Raw genomic sequence first — 21,678 nt, forward strand, 5'->3', positions numbered from 1 at the left:
ACTCCTCCCATGATACATTAAAAGCATTGTGAGTAGCGGAATGCTTTAGTCTATGAGCGGAAGCTCCGTCTTCAAAGTTCGCCATCATACTGCAGAATCACCACTGCAACGACACTGAATGACGTACAGTATGCATACGTCACACCGCTCGCAAGACCCGCTCTTTAAAGCACACAGCGCTCATTTCTCAGAATCACGTAATGTGCCCAGCCCTGGTGTAATGTAAACCCACCGTCTGTGGCACACTCTGGATAGCCTCTGACGAACTAAGTAGCCCACGCTTCTCGGCACTAGCGACATCTATCAGTCACGCTCATAAAGTCTGTGTGAATAATGGCAAGTTACGGACCTTGCCTTTGGAGAAATATATATTGATATTAATTATTGCTTGACTTCGTGTATGAATGCTTCAGAAATAACGGTCCTTGAAATGGATTTGCTTCCTGAAATCTAAATTTGGCGTGCTTCGGCGAATTTGCTGCACAATAGCTGTCTGAAGATGAGATAACAAGTGCGATGTAATTTCTTTGGCACACGTAGAGGAGGCTAGATTCTTCCCCACTTCCCATAGCGTGATCGCCGCGATTTCGCTTTTTGACCGACCATAACATTTGCGGCACGAATCCCAATTATCCAGGTGATTTAACATGAAAACAAAGACACGAATGTGAGGGGAAATCTGAAAATGAACCTAGGGAAGAGATTGTGAAAGCAAAACTAAAAAAACAGAACGATTGCAATAATAAATCCTTGCGAGTTATTCGCAGATCAGAAAAAAAATATATTGCCAATTTTTTCTTGTGATATCTGTAGTTCAGCTGGTTTCTAGCTTACTTCATATTTTGTTACCTCCTAGGAGATCACGAGCAATAAATTCTATATTTTGGAATAATAACGTTTATGCTCGAAAATGCCGAAATGTAATAATTATGCACCTGGTAGTAGCCCTTTAATGAACCTCATTAAAGTGCACCTATTCATTATAATTCAGTTGTTCAGCCAATGAGAAATCACCATTGAACCATTATGAAACCGCAAGTATCGATTATTCTAAGATATGCAATCGAAAGACAATTAGCGAAAAGTCACGGAGGCTGGAAATCCAATACTATCGCAGAAGGTTATGTTCTGTTACTACTGGGTGTTCAGTTCAAAGTGTGTCATGGCTCACTGCATGCCGTCATGTGGCTAGCCGATGAGCCCAGAGAATTCAATCTTCCTACATCTCCGCAAAGGCGTATAACCTACATGCAAGAGAAGTTGCCTACCAAGTACGGCGTTCATTCTGAAGAGTACTTACCGATACGTACGGTAACGCCTGCAGTGGCAGGAATGTGAACTGTTTGAAAACACGTACTGAGGTGAGTTTCTTTCTTATTGTCGGGATATGGGGAGAGGGTTAAGACAATTACTTACGTACAGTATTTGTTGGCATTAACTTTGACGGTCAACATGGACACGGAGCATTTGATTTGTATTGTGGAATGTTGCCGTACGCAACCGATGATAACAAATACCCTGGGAACGACTTGCCAGCTCAAAACACAGTTCGAAAGAGGTTATGGTAGCACACCGACCGTACAGACCGCCATCTGTTGCTACGACGTTCAAGTTATACCGTACACGTTCTTAAGTCCAGATTGAACACCTTGATTAATAGGCAACTTCTCTGACATAAAAGCTGAAAATCGCTTCAAATCGCTGACTCACCAACAGTGACGTCATGACACACTTTGAAATGAACACCCAGTATAATAATTAGCGTTAATTGTAAATAATATTCAAATAAATTCAATTTGTCATCTCGTTTTTCAATTCTAAATCAATTTCCAGGTTATATCAAGCCTAATATTCATGTTATTCTCTAGATTATATCAAGGTCAATGACATTCGTGCCTCGGAAAAAATTAATACTTTCGCGTCTGCGCATATCTCACAATGCAGGTCAGTTCCGCTCCTCACTTAGATAACCATAACATGAATACTTATGAATAATTTCAAGTTAGAAATATGGTCGAGCATAAAAAGTCGTATGAAACTTGCCTATAATGGTAATGGTAATGGTAGTAATTAAGACGCGGCGCTCGTTTCATAATTTTCATACGAGCGTCTTAATTACCATTATAGGCTCGTTGCATACTGTACTATTTAAGATCTGGATGGGATTCTGTTACAGAGCTTTTTAAAGTTGAAATGCATCGTTGTCTGGAAATTACAGATTAATTCTGTCATGAGCTCTCTCTCAGGGTCTGGGTGCCTTGTATACCGTAAATCTGCGTCATGGGCTTCACAGATTTATTTATCTCCCGGCAGTCCCGGAGAAAGCCAGGATAGGAAGTTTCTGGCACTCAGCCGTGCTTCAACTCTCGATAATCTAGATCCGACAGCTAGCATAGGCCTAATAACAAATGCTGTACATCAGCTCATTTCTATTCTTGTGTTATTGTAACTTTGAAATATTTACTATTCCATCATATTTTTCATGTAGCGCCAATGGTGTTGGAAATTAGGCTCCAGACATTTCAGTGACGAATTAGAATTTATGGCAATGTTGGTGGTCGATGCTTCCATAAAATTAATGTTTCATGAGCAGAATAATTAAATGTGAAAAAAACATGCAATTAACCAACAACATCCTAGAAAATGATCACGACTAATGCACAATATATGTTATTTTATTTCACACTGTGTCAAACTTCATATATTTACGTTCTTCAAAAGAAAGCTGAAAATGAAATTTACGCTACTGTAATCTGTAATCACTTACACAACACAACTTCTAATAATATGAAACATATCAATAGAAACGTTTTAAATGTATGTACACTGATCAAAGATATCTGGCCATACTAATCGTTAGAGATCGATAATTTGTTCGTGTAAGTCAGTGAGTTCTATACTAAACTGGAGGCATCACCGCAATGCTCTCTCTTTCCAACTAATGTGTTTCAATGAGTCTTTCGTGAGGTAAGCAAAAAAAAAAAACATTATTGTGTACGATAGCATTCACTGCAAGAGAGACAAGGACAACACTATGTTAGAGAGAGATAGCAATACGCTCAGGCGCTCAGCATTTACGTCACGCTTTTAAAGCATTGAGTTGTGCCTCCAGTTTAGCATAGAGCTCACTGGTGTAAGTGAGGATTCTTTAGTTATTACTTCTATGGATAGATGGCGAATGTAATAGTCACTGTTGCCAATAGTAGATAAATATACCCGCATAATAGAATTCAATTGTTTATCCCACTCTACTGACTGTAAAATAACACTGGGTTTAGCTAGAAACTGCTGATATAGTTTATTGAGAATAATTTATTATTAATCTAAATAATCATTTTCCCTAACACTTTCTTTAACCGCCCCCAATAATAGTGCCACCTATTGAGAACTAGCGGAACTCTGGGCGATTACGGAGCGAGGGCACTGAAAATGCTAAAGCATTCGTGGAAGGGGTTATGACGCACTCTGCTAGTTGGTGGAATCAACACCGGTCAATTCACAACGGATTAAAGTATTACCACAATCTACTATATACAGTCTCGAAGCTCAATATGTAGTAAAAATGCAAACATGGCTAGTTGCCCACCACTAGGATCGCTACTATCGCCTCATCATCACAGATCTTATCTAGCAGATGACAAAATATGTTACACTTTCGTTATCGTGTTCTTTTGGAAAAATTAACACCTTCCTTCCATTATTGAAATATTAAATGGATAAAGTTAATTTATTATTTTAATGAAGTACATTAAATTCCACCATAAACTAGAAGATACCTGCAATAAATAGGTTCATATTATTTTTGTTTGTGCAAAACCAACTGAAATTTACTATAATCGCTTCACTCATTCAAGATTATAGCGATAATGAACTATGAAACCAATAAATATTAATTTGCATTTCCCTTTACAACAATAATATAATAACAATAATAATGGAAATATGAATTAATGGGAGTAACTTATGTGTACCGGTACTTGTAGTGTAGACTTACGTAGTTAACAAAGTGGGATGAAGTTAAGCAATAATAATCACACCAGAATTGGAAATAAAACGTGATCAATAAATTTTATTGTAACAGACTTACTTTTTCTACGTCTCTAGTAAAGTTATAAATAAAAATAACAAAAAATTAACAGCTATAATTAAAAACATATCCTTTGAAAAAAAAAAGTAGGCCTAAGTTGTCTGAAAATGTACAATTATTCAAGGAATGAGCTGATACAGACGTAGAATTAGTGCAAAGCTTTTGTTTCTCAGCTGCAGGTAATATCAGAACTGGTTTATTTGAAACATCAAATAAAGTTGGAACTGCATTCCAGATTAATTTATTTTTGTTTTCATTCATAAATTGTGTGTTTTCGAAATGAAGAGAGCAAAACATTATATTATTATAAAGATATGCTTCATTCTTTGTGATGAGATCTTCCCTCTTGCTGTTTATTAACCACTTTTTGCATCTAGAAGTAAAATAAGAAATAGATGTTAGGATTTTTCTTCACGAGCATCAATGTGAAATACGCAACGACCTAGCACTCGATGGAAATACGACTCAGTCCACTCTAAATCCAAAGTCGACAGTGGACAGTCTATTGTTTCTAGTTGCTAACCGCTTGGAGCACTTTATCGCGAGATTTGCAAAAAAATCCCCTCAAGCTTCGCGACTGTATATAGTAGACTGTGGTATTACCTAGCTGTGTTGAGGTGTGTCTTAGAGATCTCAGCGTAATGCAACTTCGATATATATTTATGCACAAAATAACATTTGTTATTATGAATATACATTTATTATTATACAATGAACTAATTATGTCTAAATAATTAGCTAATATAAATACCGGTTTGTAATAATTATAATACATAACTTCAAAACAGACATAAGTTTCAACAATTAACAGATACAACAAATAGACTAACTAAAAATTTTCGCTGAATTGTTGTACGTTGTATTTTGTTTTCGTAGAATAAAATTGGTCATATTCCTTTTTATATTTTCATTCTAATTTGGTAGGAATCACTTTTCCAATTGTTTCCTTTGGTTTATCTAACATACGTGATTTCTGGAACGTCAATCTACATCTGAATCTATCTCCAGGTTTGTTGAGTCGTATCGATTCATTCATGAATGGTATTAACTATTTGAATGGTGAATCCTGAACTGAGCATATTCGGTGGTAAGAATAAACATGAGTATATAGTATATACTGGACTTTTTTTTTAGCAAATACTCTTGTTAGTAGGAATAAAAACATTGTATATCTACTCATTTTTGATTACATACTCATAACATGGAAGCATAGTAGAATATACTCAAGCGTCCATCTTGTACAGAATATATACTCATGCTTGATAAGAATAAAAGCTAGTATATTCTCATATTTATAAGTTCGTTCTCATGTTATTCTGAGTATGGTTTGTAGCAAGCTTAATTCTGAGTATTTGCTAATTTGTGTTCAGTTTAAATTAAAAAGAAATGGCATAATTTATAAACGATGTAGTGCCTCATGGAAAAATAATAAAAGACGTGAACTTCAGAAGCCTTTAACGCTTCACAAAAGTGAATGTGAGATTGGTTAAACACATATTTGTTTTTCATAAAAAAAACATAACCTATAAGAATATGAATGGCTGTCAAATTATAACGTTAGATTTTATTGTTAAATATAATTAACAATTACAGTTTATTTTGTAAAATTTGAATTGCAAAATGCAATTACTTGTAACTTTAAAATCAAATAACTGCTCCATAATAAAAAAAATACAATTAGCATAACTGTAATTCTAGAAATGGATTGTAATCTCTATCCAACATCCCGTAATGACGATTTCCCACTAGTATTTTCTTGTTTCCTGCTTTATTAACGTCACTTACCTGATTCACTCTCTGTTTCACATTATTTTCTTACTTATTTATTCATTTATTTGATTTATTTATTTTATTTTATTAATTTAATTAATTTATTTTATTTTAATTTAATTAATTTTATTGATTTATTTAATTATTTAATTTATTTATTTAATTACTTATATACTTACTTATTTATTTATTTTATTTATTTATGTATATATTTAATTAATTAAATTATTTAATTTATTTATTTTATTATTTATTTACTTATTTAATTAATTAATTATATATATATATATTTATTTATTTATTTATTTATCCATTATTAAAATTTACAAAAAGCAAAACATAAACCACTACAACATGCAGATAGCATGTGAAAGTCTATAAAAAACTGAGCATCACGGTGCAATGTGATGAAAGAGGATAGGTAACATGAGTATATACTAACTTTTAAACAATCAAGAAGGCTGTAGAGATGAGTATATATTCGCGTTAGGTAGAATGTCTTTATTCTTACGAAAATGAGTATGTTCTAGTGGTTACTAGTATATAATCACAGGAAGTGCTCATACTCATAAGTATAAACCTTGAGAAAGTACTTAAGCTTTATTCTTACTACCCATTGTCTTCATCTTGATATTGTTAAAATAAACTCGAGGAAATGCAACGTAGTATGAAATAAAATATTGTACGTTTCAGGGGCGAAAATAATTCACGTATTCATTTCGAAATTCCGACTGAACTGTTATGCGTAAAACATCACTTTGGCACATAAAACGACTATTGATACATATGTGCTCATAAAATGTTTCTAGTGCTCAGCATGAAAGGTTTCTGGCAAGATATGTATAGTGAAAGTATGTCCGTTTTCCCTCCGAGTCTGTAACGCTAATTCAGTTACACACTGTACTTATTCTCATCGTGCTTATGGGATTTCTGCGTGCATACAGGCATTGTTTACGCTTTCTAACTCGGTTCTGTAGATGAGGCGCAATGTTATTTCATAATCCTCACCAGAGTGAAGTCGAAATGCGCCAAATGCTCCAATCCTCGCAGGTAGTTGGCTTTAATTACTGTTTGCGGTTTCTTAATTGAAGTTCAGAAATACACTAAACTAAGCTTAATGAACGGTACTAGACGAAGACACTTAATGAGTAGCATCTTCTAGAATTCAGGATTGTTTCCGGTGCTGGAAGAACGCCTTGTGGCGAGACTTGCTAACACTCGAGCTATGGTCGTGGTCCCAGTCGTAGGTAGTGAAGTCACGTCCCGTCGGCAGTTCTTGAATTTATTACTGCTAACCTTGTCGCCATATTACACAAATTTTACTTTAAAAGAGGCCAGTCGAAAAATTGAAATCTTAAATACCTATACACTGTATATTTGTATATGAATATATGGGCCTACACTTCGTAGTTTTAATATTATTCATTCTTAATTTTCGTTATTCAATCTATAACAATTTTAACATAGTGTGTTTACGTGCTATCCACAGCTGCGCTCCGGTATGGGTTCGAATCCCGCTTGGTATGATTAAATGGTTTAGCTTTCTCCGAGGTTTCTTCGATTGTAGGGCGAAAATCAGATAAATGCCACATCAAAATCCGGGCTCAAATCACTAAATACAACTTCATCGACGATAAATAACCTAAAAGTTGATAAAGCGTCATTAAATAAACTACCAAAGAATTGATGAAGTTTCGTTTTTTTTTTTAAATCTGTCTACACTAAATTGAGCTTTCCTTGTTTCGAACTAACTGACGGTTCTTGAATTGATTGTCCGGCTTCTGCTTGAGTGAAGTGCAAATACACCACTACTAATCACTTTTGAACAAAGAAATTCCTTTCAGTTGTATTCGATGATAGTGTGTTTCTTCTGGTGACCGTTAGGTATATGAACTGGATGATAGAAAATGTAGGGTCTCATCGCAAATATATTATTATTTCTTGGTTATTTAATGACGCTGTATCAACTACGAGGTTATCTAGCGTCGATAGGATTGTTGATAGCGAGATGGTATTTGGCGAGATGAGGCCGAGGATTCGCCATAGATTACCTGATATTTGCCTCATGGTTGGGGAAAACCTCGGAAAAACTCAACCAGTTGACCAGTGCAACTCCGGATCGGCTGGCAAGCACATTAGCCGACTGAACCACGCCCGGAATTTTAGACATAAAGATTTTAAAAAGTTGTCTAAAATAAGTCATTCGTATGCTCTCTCATTTTAGTCAATTTTATTTTCATTATCCGCATAAGTTTAAAGTACTTGTTTTGTGAAACAAGAGAGGTAGTTTCAGAACTCTTGTTTTTTGTTATTTTTTTTAATTGACGAATTTTTGCAGATTTAATTGTCGTTATTCGATCTATAAGATCTAGGATTTTCTTGTTAATGGATGAAAAACTCTTTTCCCTATACAGGATGTTTCTTTAAAAGGTACTAATTTGTTAAGGGGTTGTGGAACTCATCAAAACAAGGAAAAAAAAGGCTAAATAACATGTTTCCAGAAAGTAATCTCTTTCGATATAGTAGAACTCAAATTTTCTCATGAAATTTCGGCCAGTGTATGGGACCGGTGCCCACCCAGCATCGTGATGCACTTGGGGAGCTACGATAGGTAGCGAAATCCGGTTGCGAATGCCAGCTATAACGGCTGGGGGGATCATCGTGCTAACCACACGATACCTCCATTCTGGTTGGGTGACCGTCCACCTATGCTTCGGCATGTGGGCATGAGGCCAGCAGCCGGCTGGTAGGTCTAGGCCCTTCACGAGCTGTAGCGCCATGGATTATTATTATTATTATTATTATTATTATTATTATTATTATTATATAGTAGGAATTATTTGTTCATGATAGATGCTCGATGTGATTTCCATTCATCTTAGCACATCTTTCAGCTCGACATCTTAGCGAACCACGCAACCTTTTAAACATCCCTGACAGGCGTTGAAGACACGCTCCTGTAGCGTTTGAACGTCTTCAATGGGTGTTGCATACACTAATGCCTTAAGTGTCTCCATAACCAAAACTCAAAGATATTAAGATCTGGGGAACGAACAGGCCACGGTACAGGACCTCCCCGACCAATCCATAGAAGATTAAATACCCGTGTTAGATGTCGTCTAACTCTGCTATGAAAATGGATTGGTACTCTGTCGTGCATAAACCAAATTTATTTTATAGTCTTTGATGGTATGGCACTTCCTCCAGCTAGACTGGTAATTGGTTTGCTACGAAACGGCGATACTGAGAACCAGTTAATCTATGGAGTAGAATTATTTCACCAAGACACGAATTTTAAAATAATTTTTCGTAAAAACGATTAATTTTAAGATCATGTTTATTGGACTTCCTTCCCCATGTGATGCGTACTACCACCCTTGAAAATATTAGACACTTTTTAACATTCTGTATATTAAATATTTTCTTTTAAACTCTCTTTCCGTTTCTGAATACAGTGAAACCTCTCTTTTACGGACATTGAAGGGACATAACAATCTGTCCGCATCAGGGAAGTGTCCTTTATTGGGAGGGAGGCTCCCCAATCTAACAGTAAATTTATAATATGCCTTATGTATCCTTTCATGCTTTAAATGAAATGTATTACTTTAGTTTAATTCTAAATACAGTATACTACAGTAGATAGGAACGAAAAAGGAAAATACAGTACTGTGCCATGCAACTTCATTCTATGTCTACAGTTATGCAGTACTGTAATTTACAGTTTTCAACTTAACCTTTACGTTCAGGTGCCATGTCTCTCAAAACAGAATAACTGATTGAAGTGAAGAGAATAATCCTACTAACCCTATCATGTGTCTAATACAATTTCACGATCGCGGAAACCTTGGACCCATCAAACAGGTTAAATTTTATGATTTTGTTTATCCACCCGCTTCCAGCTAACAAGAGGTAGCCGGCTGGTCTAGTGGTAGCTTATGAGAAACATATTGTTTTCTTTCATGTTAAGGAATTTCTGTAGAGTTCTCAATACTAAATTTTCCATTTTTTTAACACATTAGGTCTTGAAAACCAAGTTCTGTCCGTAGTCAGAGGTAAAGCAACCTTTAGGACTGAGAAACAGCTGTCCGTGTCCGTGTCTGAGAGTGTCCGTAAACGAGAGTTACATTTATCATTATTTCTATATTATTTCAGTTGGGACATAAAAATCTGTCCGTATTGCAGGAGTGTCCGTATCTTGGGGGTGTCCGTAAGGAGAGGTTTCACTGTAGTCCGAATTCTGTTTACTAAATTTGTACAAATGAATTTCCCTTCCTAATATTCAGGCATGATTGATGATATTTTGTGACTGTTAAGGACCTCTCAGATTCAACTCAGTGGTACTTTCAGAGCTGTGAACAGTCAATAAGATTATTCCAAGCATGTCACAATTACCTACATAAATTGTCTCCATACAGAAGAAGTTTTGTCCGAATCCTATGTACATACACACACAAACCAGGCTTAAAATGTCTTATTTGTTCCACATTTATGTGACCGGTTGTAACACGAAGTTTGAAGATTGCCTCCTGAGAAGCATCTTCTACATCACTGTCCCCCAATTTGTCTTTGAACTTCTCCCTTTGTTGGGAGGCGAGTTCAATAAGTTCCATTAGCATTTGTTGACGAGGAGCATTCATGTCTGAAGATGAATCGTCATAAAATCTAATGCCTTGGAATGATTGGAGACAACACGTTAATTGTTCGCTCCGTTATCCCATCACTTGTTCTACGGAGTATAAAAAAGAACTTTCCATTGTTTTGTTCACGTCCAGTGCATTGCGAACTTGAAAACACATAAATTACTCCAGACTGCGATGTCGGACTCGGAAAAGTTTACGCCCTAAATGATGTGCAGCCGCCGGTAGAGTGGGGGCTTTGAGTTGTTCTTTGGATTACAGGATGTGAATGGAATTTATTCAGAGTTAAGCAAGCTATTCGAGTAAGAAATTGAAATCCTACAACACCATTACGTTTGTATTATGGAGGAAGGACTTAAAAATAGCAAAACAAGTTTTATTTTCATATATATTGCAAATTCTATTGCATTGAATTTGATATATGTTATATATATTCCGCCATTTTAATTTACCTTATTTTCAAAAATGATATGCGTAAGAAATACGAGATGATTTTTGAAAATAATACTTCCCCAAATTCGTTTTTTTTAAGTAACCATAAGTGTAATTCTCCAATATTTTTTGAGAAGATTAACTCAATATATAGACGAAATTATTGAGAACCGTCAGTGTGGTTTTAGGCGTAATAGATCAAATATTGACCAGATATTTTGTATTCGACAGATAACAGAGAAAAATGGGAGTATAAGGGTACAGTGCAACAGTTATTCATAGATTTCAAAAAGGTATATTACTCGGTTAAGAGAGAAGTTTTATATGATATTCTTATTGAATTTGGTATTCCCAGGAAACTAGTTCGATTAATTAAAATGTGTCTCAGTGAAACGTACAGCAGATGTGTATAGGTCAGTTTCTGTCACATGCGTTTCCAATTCACTGTGGGCTAAAGCAAGGAGATGCAATCTCACCTTTACTCTTTAACTTAGCTCTAGAGTATGCCATTGGGAAAGTCCAGGATAACAGAGAGGGTTTGGAATTGAACGGGCTACATCAGCTTCTTGTCTATGCGGATGACGTGAATATGTTAGGAGAAAATCCACAAACGATTAGGGAAAACACGTTAATTTTACTGGAAGCAAGTAAAGAGATAGGTTTGGAAGTAAATCCCGAAAAGACGAAGTATATGATTATGTCTCGTGACGAGAATTTTGTGCAAAAGGGAATATAAAAATTGGAAATGTATCTTTTGAAGAGGTGGAGAAGTTCAAATATCTTGGAGCAACAGTAACAAATATAAATGATACTCGGGAGGAAATTAAACACACAATAAATATGGGAAATGCCTGTTATTATTCGGTTGAGAAGCTTTTATCATCCAGTCTGCTGTCAAAAGATCTGAAAGTTAGAATTTATAAAACAGTTATATTACCGGTTGTTTTTTATGGTTGTGAAACTTGGACTCTCACTTTGAGAGAGGAACATAGGTTAAGGGTGTTGGAGATTAAGGTGCTTAGGAAAATATTTGGGGCTAAGAGGGATGAAGTTACAGGAGAATGGAGAAAGCTGCAAGCATTGTATTCTTCACCTGACATAATTAGGAACATTAAATCCAGACGTTTGAGTTGGGCAGGGCATGTAGCACGTATGGGCGAATCCAGAAATGCATATAGAGTGTTAGTTTGGAGGCCGGAGGGAAAAAGACCTTTAGGGATCCCGAGACGTAGATGGGAAGATAATATTAAAATGGATATGAGGGAGGTGGGATATGATGATAGAGAATGGATTAATCTAGCTCAGGATAGGGACCAATGGCGGGCTAATATGAGGGCGGCAATGAACCTCCGGGTTCCTTAAGAGCCAGTAAGTAAGTAAGTGGAAATATTCATTGTGGCAGCTAACCTTCTCTATGAATTTAAAATAATATTTTTGCTCTGTGTCCTAGTTCATCTTACAAGCCTCAGGCTTTTTGTAAGTTGTGGAGGCAGAATCTGCTTTGCCCTCCCATAGTCGTCAATGGCTACCGAAGTTGCTACAACTTAGGCGGTCTTGACTGTCAAAGAACTACACGAGGCCCTCAGCTCACAAATGACCCTACTTACAAACTGCTTTTAGAGAACGGAGGATCATTACCGCCCCAACATAAGCCCGCCACATCCTGAGCAAGAATAATCCATTCACTACCATCAAAACCCACCTCCCTCAAATGCATTTTAATATTATCCTTCCATCTCCCCAAAGGCCTTTTTCCCTCCGGCCTCCCAACTAACACTCTATATGCATTTCTGGATTCGCTCATACGTGCTAAAATGCCATACAATTGGCCAAACCCACAGCATTTGCATATTGAATTTATTTATTCCTTGATTCATTGATTGATTCATTCATTCATTGATTGATTCATTGATTGATTGATTGATTCATTGATTGATTGATTGATTGATTGATTCATTGATTCATTCATTCATTTAGTCAGTCATTCAATCAATGATTGATTGATTGATTCTTTCATTGATTGATTGATTGATTGATTGATTCATTCATTCATTCATTCATTCCGTCCACACCTGTCGAGTAACGGTCAGCGCGTCTGGCCGCGAAACCAGGTTGCCCGGGTTCGATTCCCGGTCGGGGCAAGTTACCTGGTAGAGGTTTTTTCCGGGGTTTTCCCTCAACCCAATATGAGCAAATGCTGGGTAACTTTCGGTGCTGGACCCCGGATTCATTTCACCGGCATTATCACCTTCATCTCATTCAGACGCTAAATAACCAAAGATGTTGATAAAGCGTCATAAAACAACCTACTAAAATAAAATAAATAAGTTCATTCATTCCATTGATTGATTGATTGATTGATTCTTTCATTGATTGATTGATTCTTTCATTGATTGATTCTTTCATTGATTGATTGATTGATTCATTGATTCATTCATTCTTTCATTCATTCATTCATTCATTCAAAGTGCTTCTCATGTTGTAATCTTCAACGTGTAAATCAGTCAAATCCATTCCCAGTTTTTCATGAGATTTCAGCACAATTCCCATTTGTGTATCGCATTTCGCGCACTGTTACAAGGAGGTAAAGTTTAAATATAAGTTAATTTTGTGGGTTGGGCCATTTGTACGCTGAACGCCTCAAATAATCCCTCTACATTTTACAACGCTGAAAGTGTCGGTCGTGATGATGATGATGAAAAGCAAAATTATTAGTAAGTAGGAATTTTACTTCGACACACTTAGCACTTTGGCTACAAATGTACCGGGTTCGATAACATTTATTATCATTCCACTGCTCCTGTCTTCATTTCCCTGCTGTCACGTAGCTATTGTCTCAAGCTGTGATCCTACACCATTGTGGCTTAATGGCCAAGGTGTTCCGCTAATTATAAATGTATACTCTCTGACCCTTTTCGTATTCTGTTTTCTGAGTACTCCTTGTAGGCGATAATTATCAAGAACTTGAATTATAAACGTTTCTAAGAAATATGAGACGAATTCATTTAGCAAACGTTGTTGAATTTTCTTTGTTTTGTTACCTACCTGGAAGAGGAGCTCTAAATCAACTTATTAAAGCAGCAACTTATAAGAATGCTTTTGTGTTGCTAGATGAAATGCGATGTTATTTTTAGAATTGTAATATTGTAGAGGAGAAGTAACGGACATTTTTATTTTCTTCTGGTTGTAATGTAATTACAGAAGCAGTCTATCTTCTCTGACGTAGCGTTAGCTCCGAGTTGTGTGTGTGTGTGGAGGGTTTCCAGTAAGCAGGAAATTCGCTGATTCTTTAGGGACGGCAGAGGGGATAAAGTTGAACGTTTGGTTCCTACAAACTCATCCTCAATCAGTAAGACACAGACCGAAGAACCCATCTTCATTTGAGTACCGGATTACCTAAGGAGCAATAAATATCACAGGATCTAATCTGTTCCTGATAAGACATACACAGATTTGCATTTACCTTATGAACGATTTTTTTTAACTATTTGCAATTTATTTGCGTGACTGTCCTCACCTATGGATCCAGTTGTATGGTCTTGAACACTAAACCGAGAGGACGCGGATTCGATTCTCCGAAAGAGATTCGAGACATCTCCTATCGTTAAAACACATATAATTTTATTATTATTATTTATTATTATTTGTTATTTTATTGTTGTTATTATTATTATCATCATCATTATTATTATCTTTCGCTCAATAAATAGTCCTGCCGATTGCCAAACTCTTCAAAATGATATTAACTCTATCGAACTTTGGTCTGACGATAATGGAAGGAAAATTAATGAAACTAAAACTATTGTCATTTCGTACTCACGAAAAACTACTTCCATAAAATTTAATTATTCTCTTAATAATATCTGCATTATTAGGAAAAATTCTATTAAACATCTTGGTATATTACTCGATTCTAAATTATATTTTCATGATCATGTTCAATATATTTATAATCATTCAATAAGAATGCTTGGTTATTAAGGTCTATAACTTATTCTTTTTCTACTTCAGAGTCTCTATTAATTCTATACTTTGCTTTGGTTCGATCTAAACTTGAATATGCATCTGTAGCCTGGGTTTCCATTACTTCAACTGATTCGATTAAATTGGAAATTATTGAAATAAAATATATTTCCTTATGTGCTTTTCGATTTATACCCACTTCCTCTGACTTCAATTATGAGATTACCTGTAAGTGTTTCAACTGTTGTAGCCTTTATTCTAGACTTCAAAATCTTTATTATCAGTTTTTTTTTTCAAAGTAATCAAGGGTGATATTGTTTGTGAGCCTATCATAAACAATATCAGCCTTCGTATTCCTACAAAAGGTTTAAGATTAATATATATATATATATATATATATATATATATATATATAACAGAAATTCAAAATCACTTTCTCCAGTCTGCAGATGCATAAAATATGCCAATTTACATCTGCACAGTTTAGATCCTTTTAAGGTATAGTTTCGTTTTGATTATTAGTATTTAGTTTCCTTGTCCTCAGTTTTATTTATGTATGTTTTTCTTGATTTTGTATTTATTTTTGCACCTTTGTATCTTCTGTTTGTGTATTGTACTGAACTATAATTGGCCTCTGGCTGTTGTTCAGCACACAAATATTAATAATATTAAATATAAATAAATACATACTAATACTAATAATAATAATAATAATAATAATAATAATAATTACTTACTTACTGGCTTTTAAGGAACCCGGAGGTTCATTGCCGCCCTCATATAAGCCCGCCATTGGTTCCTATCCTGAGCAACATTAATCCAGTCTCTATCATCATATCCCACCTCCCTCCAATCCATTTTAATATTATCCTCCCATCTACGTCTCGGCCATCCCAAAGGTCTTTTTCCCTCCGGCCTCCCAACTAACACTGTATATGCATTTCTGAATTCGCCCATACGTGCTACATGCCCTGCCCATCTCAAACGTCTGGATTTAATGTTCCTAATTATGTCAGGTGAAGTATACAATGCGTGCAGTTCTGTGTTGTGTAACTTTCTCCATTCTCCTGTAACTTCATCCCTCTTAGCCCCAAATATTTTCCTAAGCACCTTATTCTCAAACACCCTTAGCCTATGTTCCTCTCTCAAAGTGAGAGTCCAAATTTCACAACCATAAAGAACAACCGGTAATATAACTGTTTTATAAATTCTAACTTTCAGATTTTTTGACAGCAGACTGGATGATAAAAGCTTCTGAACCGAATAATAACAGGCATTTCCCATATTTATTCTGTGTTTAATTTCCTCCCGAATATAATTTATATTTGTTACTGTTGCTCCAAGATATTTGAACTTCCCCACCTCTTCAAAAGATAAATTTCCAATTTTTATATTTCCATTTCGTACAATATCCTGGTCACGAGACATAATCATATACTTTGTATTTTCGGGATTTACTTCAAAACCTATCTCTTTACTTGCTTCCAGTAAAATTCCCGTGTTTTCTCTAATTGTTTATGGATTTTCTCCTAACATATTCACGTCATCCGCATAGACAAGCAGCTGATGTAAACCGTTCAATTCCAAGCCCTCTCTGTTATCCTGGACTTTCCTAATGGCATACTCTAGAGCAAAGTTAAAATGTAAAGGTGATAGTGCATCTCCTTGCTTTAGCCCGCAGTGAATTGGAAACGCATGTGACATAAACTGACCTATACGAACTCTGCTGTAAGTTTCACTGAGACACATTTTAATTAATCGAACTAGTTTCTTGGGAATACCAAATTCAATAAGAATATCATATAAAACTTCTCTCTTAACCGAGTCATATGCCTTTTTGAAATCTATGAATAACTGATGCACTGTACCCTTATACTCCCAATTTTTCTCCATTATCTGTCGAATACAAAATATCAGGTCAATAGTTGATCTATTACGCCTAAAACCACACTGATGACCCCCAATAATTTCATCTACATATGGAGTTAATCTTCTTAAAAGAATATTGGACAAAATTTTGTACGACGTTAACAAAAGTGATATTCCTCGAAAGTTACTACAGTTGACCATCCAATGTCATCTCTGACAGAATTCTGGCATTGAAGAGTGCGTCGTATGCAGGGTTACCGTATTTAATTTTTCAGAAGTAGGGACAAATTTTTCGGATTCTTTATCCGTAAGTTCCAAGTGGTTTTTGATCCTTAACAATTGTTTCATGTTTTACAGAAAATATAATATTACTTAATTTTCATAGTAGGCCTACTGCAAAACTTAACACACCTACAAAAATACACACTCCTAACCCCCCTAACCTGGGCTTAGTAACATACAGTAAATGAAAGATTGAAATAAAACTCATATAGTAGGCCTACAATATAGTATAGTAAACATAATACTGCATAGAGCAGATGATGCAGAAATCTTTATGAAAAATTAATATTGTATTCATTTAAAAGTGCTTGCAATTCGTCGGCTTAGAGTGTTAACCTGCTAACCACCAAAAAAGAAAATTTTACAAGGGAAGCAAAAAACTGAGTTTAAATTAACTCTGAAACTTTAGAACCAAATCCAAAGTACAGATGGTATTTGTACCTGTACTTAGGATTTGGCCCTAAAGTTTCAGAGTTAATTTAAACTTAATTTTTTCCATCCCTTGTAAAATTCCTTCTTTAGTGATTTACAGGTTTACACCAGAGTATAGAGATTATAAAGAAAGGACACTGAGCGAATTTTCCTGTGTTTTGTTTATCTGTGCACCGGCGTTTAGATCCACTTTCAAGCGCTAGAGGGTAGTGTAATCGAGCATACGCTAAGATAATTGAGTATAGAGTTGAGACACAGGATCCAAACATCGCCTATTTATTGCATAATCCAGTAACGCTTTGCTTCAAATAAATTCAATTTAACAGCCTTTCCTTATTTCTCAGTGATAAACTAGTTGTAATAATATTTTTTTTATATTTCAGATTATATTATAAAATAATATAATACATTATAAAATTATGTATCAAATTCGTTTAATATTTGTATAGAATGTGATATAGGTATATGCTTTTACTTCTCATAAGAGTTTTGTTTTTCTATTTTCAGTGCTATCAAATCATTACATATTTTATGCTCGACCATGCCGAAATGTAGTAATTATACACCTGGTAGCAGCCCTTTAATGGACCTCATTAAAGTACACCTATTCATTAAAGTTCAGGTGTTCCGCCAATCAGAAAGCACCATATGAAAGCGCAAGTATCGATTTCACCAATTGCTCAATAAATAACCTACATTTGAAATAAAGTCAGTTCTGTTACTATAATAATTACCGTTAATTGTAAATAATATTCAAATAAATTCAATTTGTCATCTCGTTTTTCAATGTATAAGTCAATTTCAAGGTTATATCAAGATTAATGTTTCTTTTACTCTCTAGATTATATCAAGGTCGTCGAAACTGTTTCTCGGAAAAAATCAATACTTTCGCGTCTGCGCACATCTCACAATTTACGAGGTAGGCTATTGCACAAGGTCAGTTCCGTTCCTCACTTAGATAAAAATAACATGAATACTTATGAATAATTTCAAGTTAGAAATATGGTCGAGCATAAAAAGTCGTATGAAACTTGCCTATAATGGTAATTAAGACGATCGTATGAAAATTATGAAACTCCCTTGCGCTCGTTTCATAAACATACTCGCGTCTTAATTACTACCATTACAGGCTCGTTGCATAATGTACTATTAATTTTTGATGGGGTCAACGTCTCAACTCTCATTATAAAGGAACCCTAGAGTCTACACATTACAGTTGATGACGGATTTATTATTTTATGGCTCCAATTTATTTTATTTGAGTACATAATGTACCTAGATGTATTAATTATATGTGTTATATTTCCACTGTGTCGACTGCTAGCTGGTGTGATGTCAGTGCCAACTCTAGGGAGAAAGCAGAATCTCACTCTCTAGCTGGTTTGAAGGTCATTGAAATCAGTCCGGCTACATCAAAAGTACCGAAGCGAAGTGTCCATACTTAGTCACCTATACGCTGTCTACACTCTAAGCCGTCGTTATACTTTTGTTGCTTCTGGAAGATTCCAAGTGTTGTTCCTCATAGACAAATTCTAAAACTTTCTTGAGAACGCACCGTAATCCAAAATAATCGAGTGGATTATTTCAATAGATTATCAAACATGAATGAAAGAAGATGTAATCTAGGGCGCATTCAGAAACAACCACAGAAGTTCGAAGATTCTACCGTGCAGAGTATGTTTTCTTTTTCTTTTTTTCATTTTAAACCAGCGTGCTAATAGTCAAGTGTCTATGTTCATATAAAAGTAATATAAATGTAACTAAAGCTTAAAATCACAATCGCTATGGAGTACTGTGTAGAAAACGAATGTGCTTGTAGTGTCATGTGATTTGAAACTTACTGTACTGAGCCGAAATATTTGAACAACATTTTATAGATTTCTCCAAAGGGAAATACGGTTCTTGCGTGTTACTGAATGTTTTCTTAGAGAATGTGTTGCTAACAGAAGCAGGAATCAAGAAAAGAAAACGTGTGTGAAAACTGTGGATAGGACATCAGTGCAGAAGAATAAATTATATTTAAAGTTCAAGAAAATCTGTTCGTCGTGTCAGTCAAGAATTGGAGATTTCGAAAACGAATAACTATATAATTTTGAGGAAGACTGCTCATGAAGCCGTACCATATCAAGATACTGCATGTCTCAAGTGCAAGAGACGAAGAAGTGTGAAAATTATTTTGTGCTCACGCGTTTGACATTATGGAAAGAGAAGTTTACTGTATTTCTCAGGTTATGTCGTCTGCATTGAAGAGACAGCATTCCAATTGGACAGAGTTACGCAATAAGACACCAAGCGCCAGAAACCTGTTTCGAGTAGAAATAAATATGCTTTTTTTTTTATAAAAACATTTTATGCAAGAAGTATTATAACATTCATACTATTACAGGAAATAGTACAAATAATACCAAAAAAGGCAAACCGATTTTTGATAAGAGACCAACAGTTGAATTAATATTTCAAAGGAAAATAATTAAATGAATTCTATGCAATAAACGAATTTTTGCTTATAAATAGCAAAAAAATTCGGATATCGCATTCTTGATTTTGTCCAAGTTAAATTAGCATGTCATCAACAGATTTGTGCAAATATCTCATTTTTCCAAGTTGTCAGTTTGACTGTTATTGCGTAACTCTGTCCAATTAATCAGATTTGCTAACCGTCGTAATACGAGGGAGAGTAAAAAAGTAACCTTAATAACTGTTTTATTAATTTAATATGTACAATAAGACTACAAACACTTCATCACTTCTCAACATAGTCTCTACTAGGTTCAATGCAAGTGTTTCTGTTATACTGTGTTGAAAAGTGATGAAGTGTTTGTAGTCTTATTGTACATATTGAATTAATAAAACTTATTAAGATTACTTTTTGACTCATCCCTCGTATAATGATGAGGGAACAAATTCCATTGGAATACAAACAACAATATCACCGAAGTAGACCGAATTTAATTTTTTTCTTTTTCTCTAAATTGAGATCAATTACGTAACCTCTCTTTTTGTAGAGAATACAATCAAAATAAATAACTTAAATATTTCATTTAGTAATTTCATGTTGTATGATTTATCCGATAAGCAGGTTGTAATACAATGTTAAAATTGAAATATACCGTCTATACGTATCTAGTATTATTGATACCTGGCCTGGCCAACGTCGAACACGCAAAATGTCCAGCCATTTGTAAAGGCTTGACTGATAATCGAACGGTGACAACCATGAATATGTAATAATCCAACCACAGCAACAAAAGGAAAACAATAACCAGGTATCAATGTAACTTATATTACGCACCACATTCGATTATGGTAAAGTGCTCCGATATGTGAAAGTGAACAAACAACAAGGAACCTTGGTGCAATAATAACGAATCAACATAAAGAATTTTAATATTTTAATAGTGAATATCGTAGTGTAAGGTTACAACACTTCAAGTAAATGAATAACTGCATTTGACCACACAATACGTCAAGACATCCCCAGTGTTCCACAAATTGATGGAAAATTGCAGCAGAAAAACAAATTTTAAATGTTAGTAATAAGTGTGTGTTTTTAATTTTAATTTTTAATCATTAATTATCTACAAACAGATTGTTTTATATGTGACATGAAATCACCAGGGTACACATTATATGTTTCATTCACACAGTTCATGTGCACCTATTTGAACATGTAATTAGGCAAATTTTCATACATTTGAAAATGGCACATTAGTGCCGGAAACGTTTATGTTATAATTAATCATACAATACTAGATAAGTATAGACGGTATATTTCAATTCTAACATTGTATTAAATATTTCAATTAAAAAAAAACAAAAATTTTAGCTTTTAGAGGAGCAGATACATTAAGAGCCAAAATTGTCTTGGAAGGAAAAATTATTGAACAGATGAATTGTTTCAATTATCTTGGGTGCAACATTTCTTATATGTAGAATGAAGATATTCAAAACAAGATTAATAAATTCAGCAATGCATGCGGTGTCATTAATAGATCCCTAAAAAGTATTAGAAAAGAAACGAAAATTAAATTTTATAAGGTAATGGGAGTGCCAATGTTGCTTTGTGGGTATGAATTTTGGATCCTGACTAAAAAAGAAGAAAGAAGAATAGAAGCAGCAGAGATGACATTTCTGAGATCTGTTGCAGGTTATACCTTATTGGATAGGAAAAGAAGTGGAGATATAAGGGGGGGAACGAAGCATTTT

General features: G+C 34.9%; 1 protein-coding gene across 1 annotated transcript in view; it reads right to left on the reverse strand.

Annotated features, from left to right (window-relative positions):
- Window positions 1–21,678, reverse strand: part of LOC138707765 (cytosolic carboxypeptidase 6) — a 1,502,040-nt gene that overhangs the window by 352,603 nt on the left and 1,127,759 nt on the right. The window lies entirely within an intron of this gene.

The sequence above is a fragment of the Periplaneta americana genome, chromosome 10 (assembly GCF_040183065.1).
Source record: "Periplaneta americana isolate PAMFEO1 chromosome 10, P.americana_PAMFEO1_priV1, whole genome shotgun sequence".
NCBI classification, from domain to species: domain Eukaryota; kingdom Metazoa; phylum Arthropoda; class Insecta; order Blattodea; family Blattidae; genus Periplaneta; species Periplaneta americana.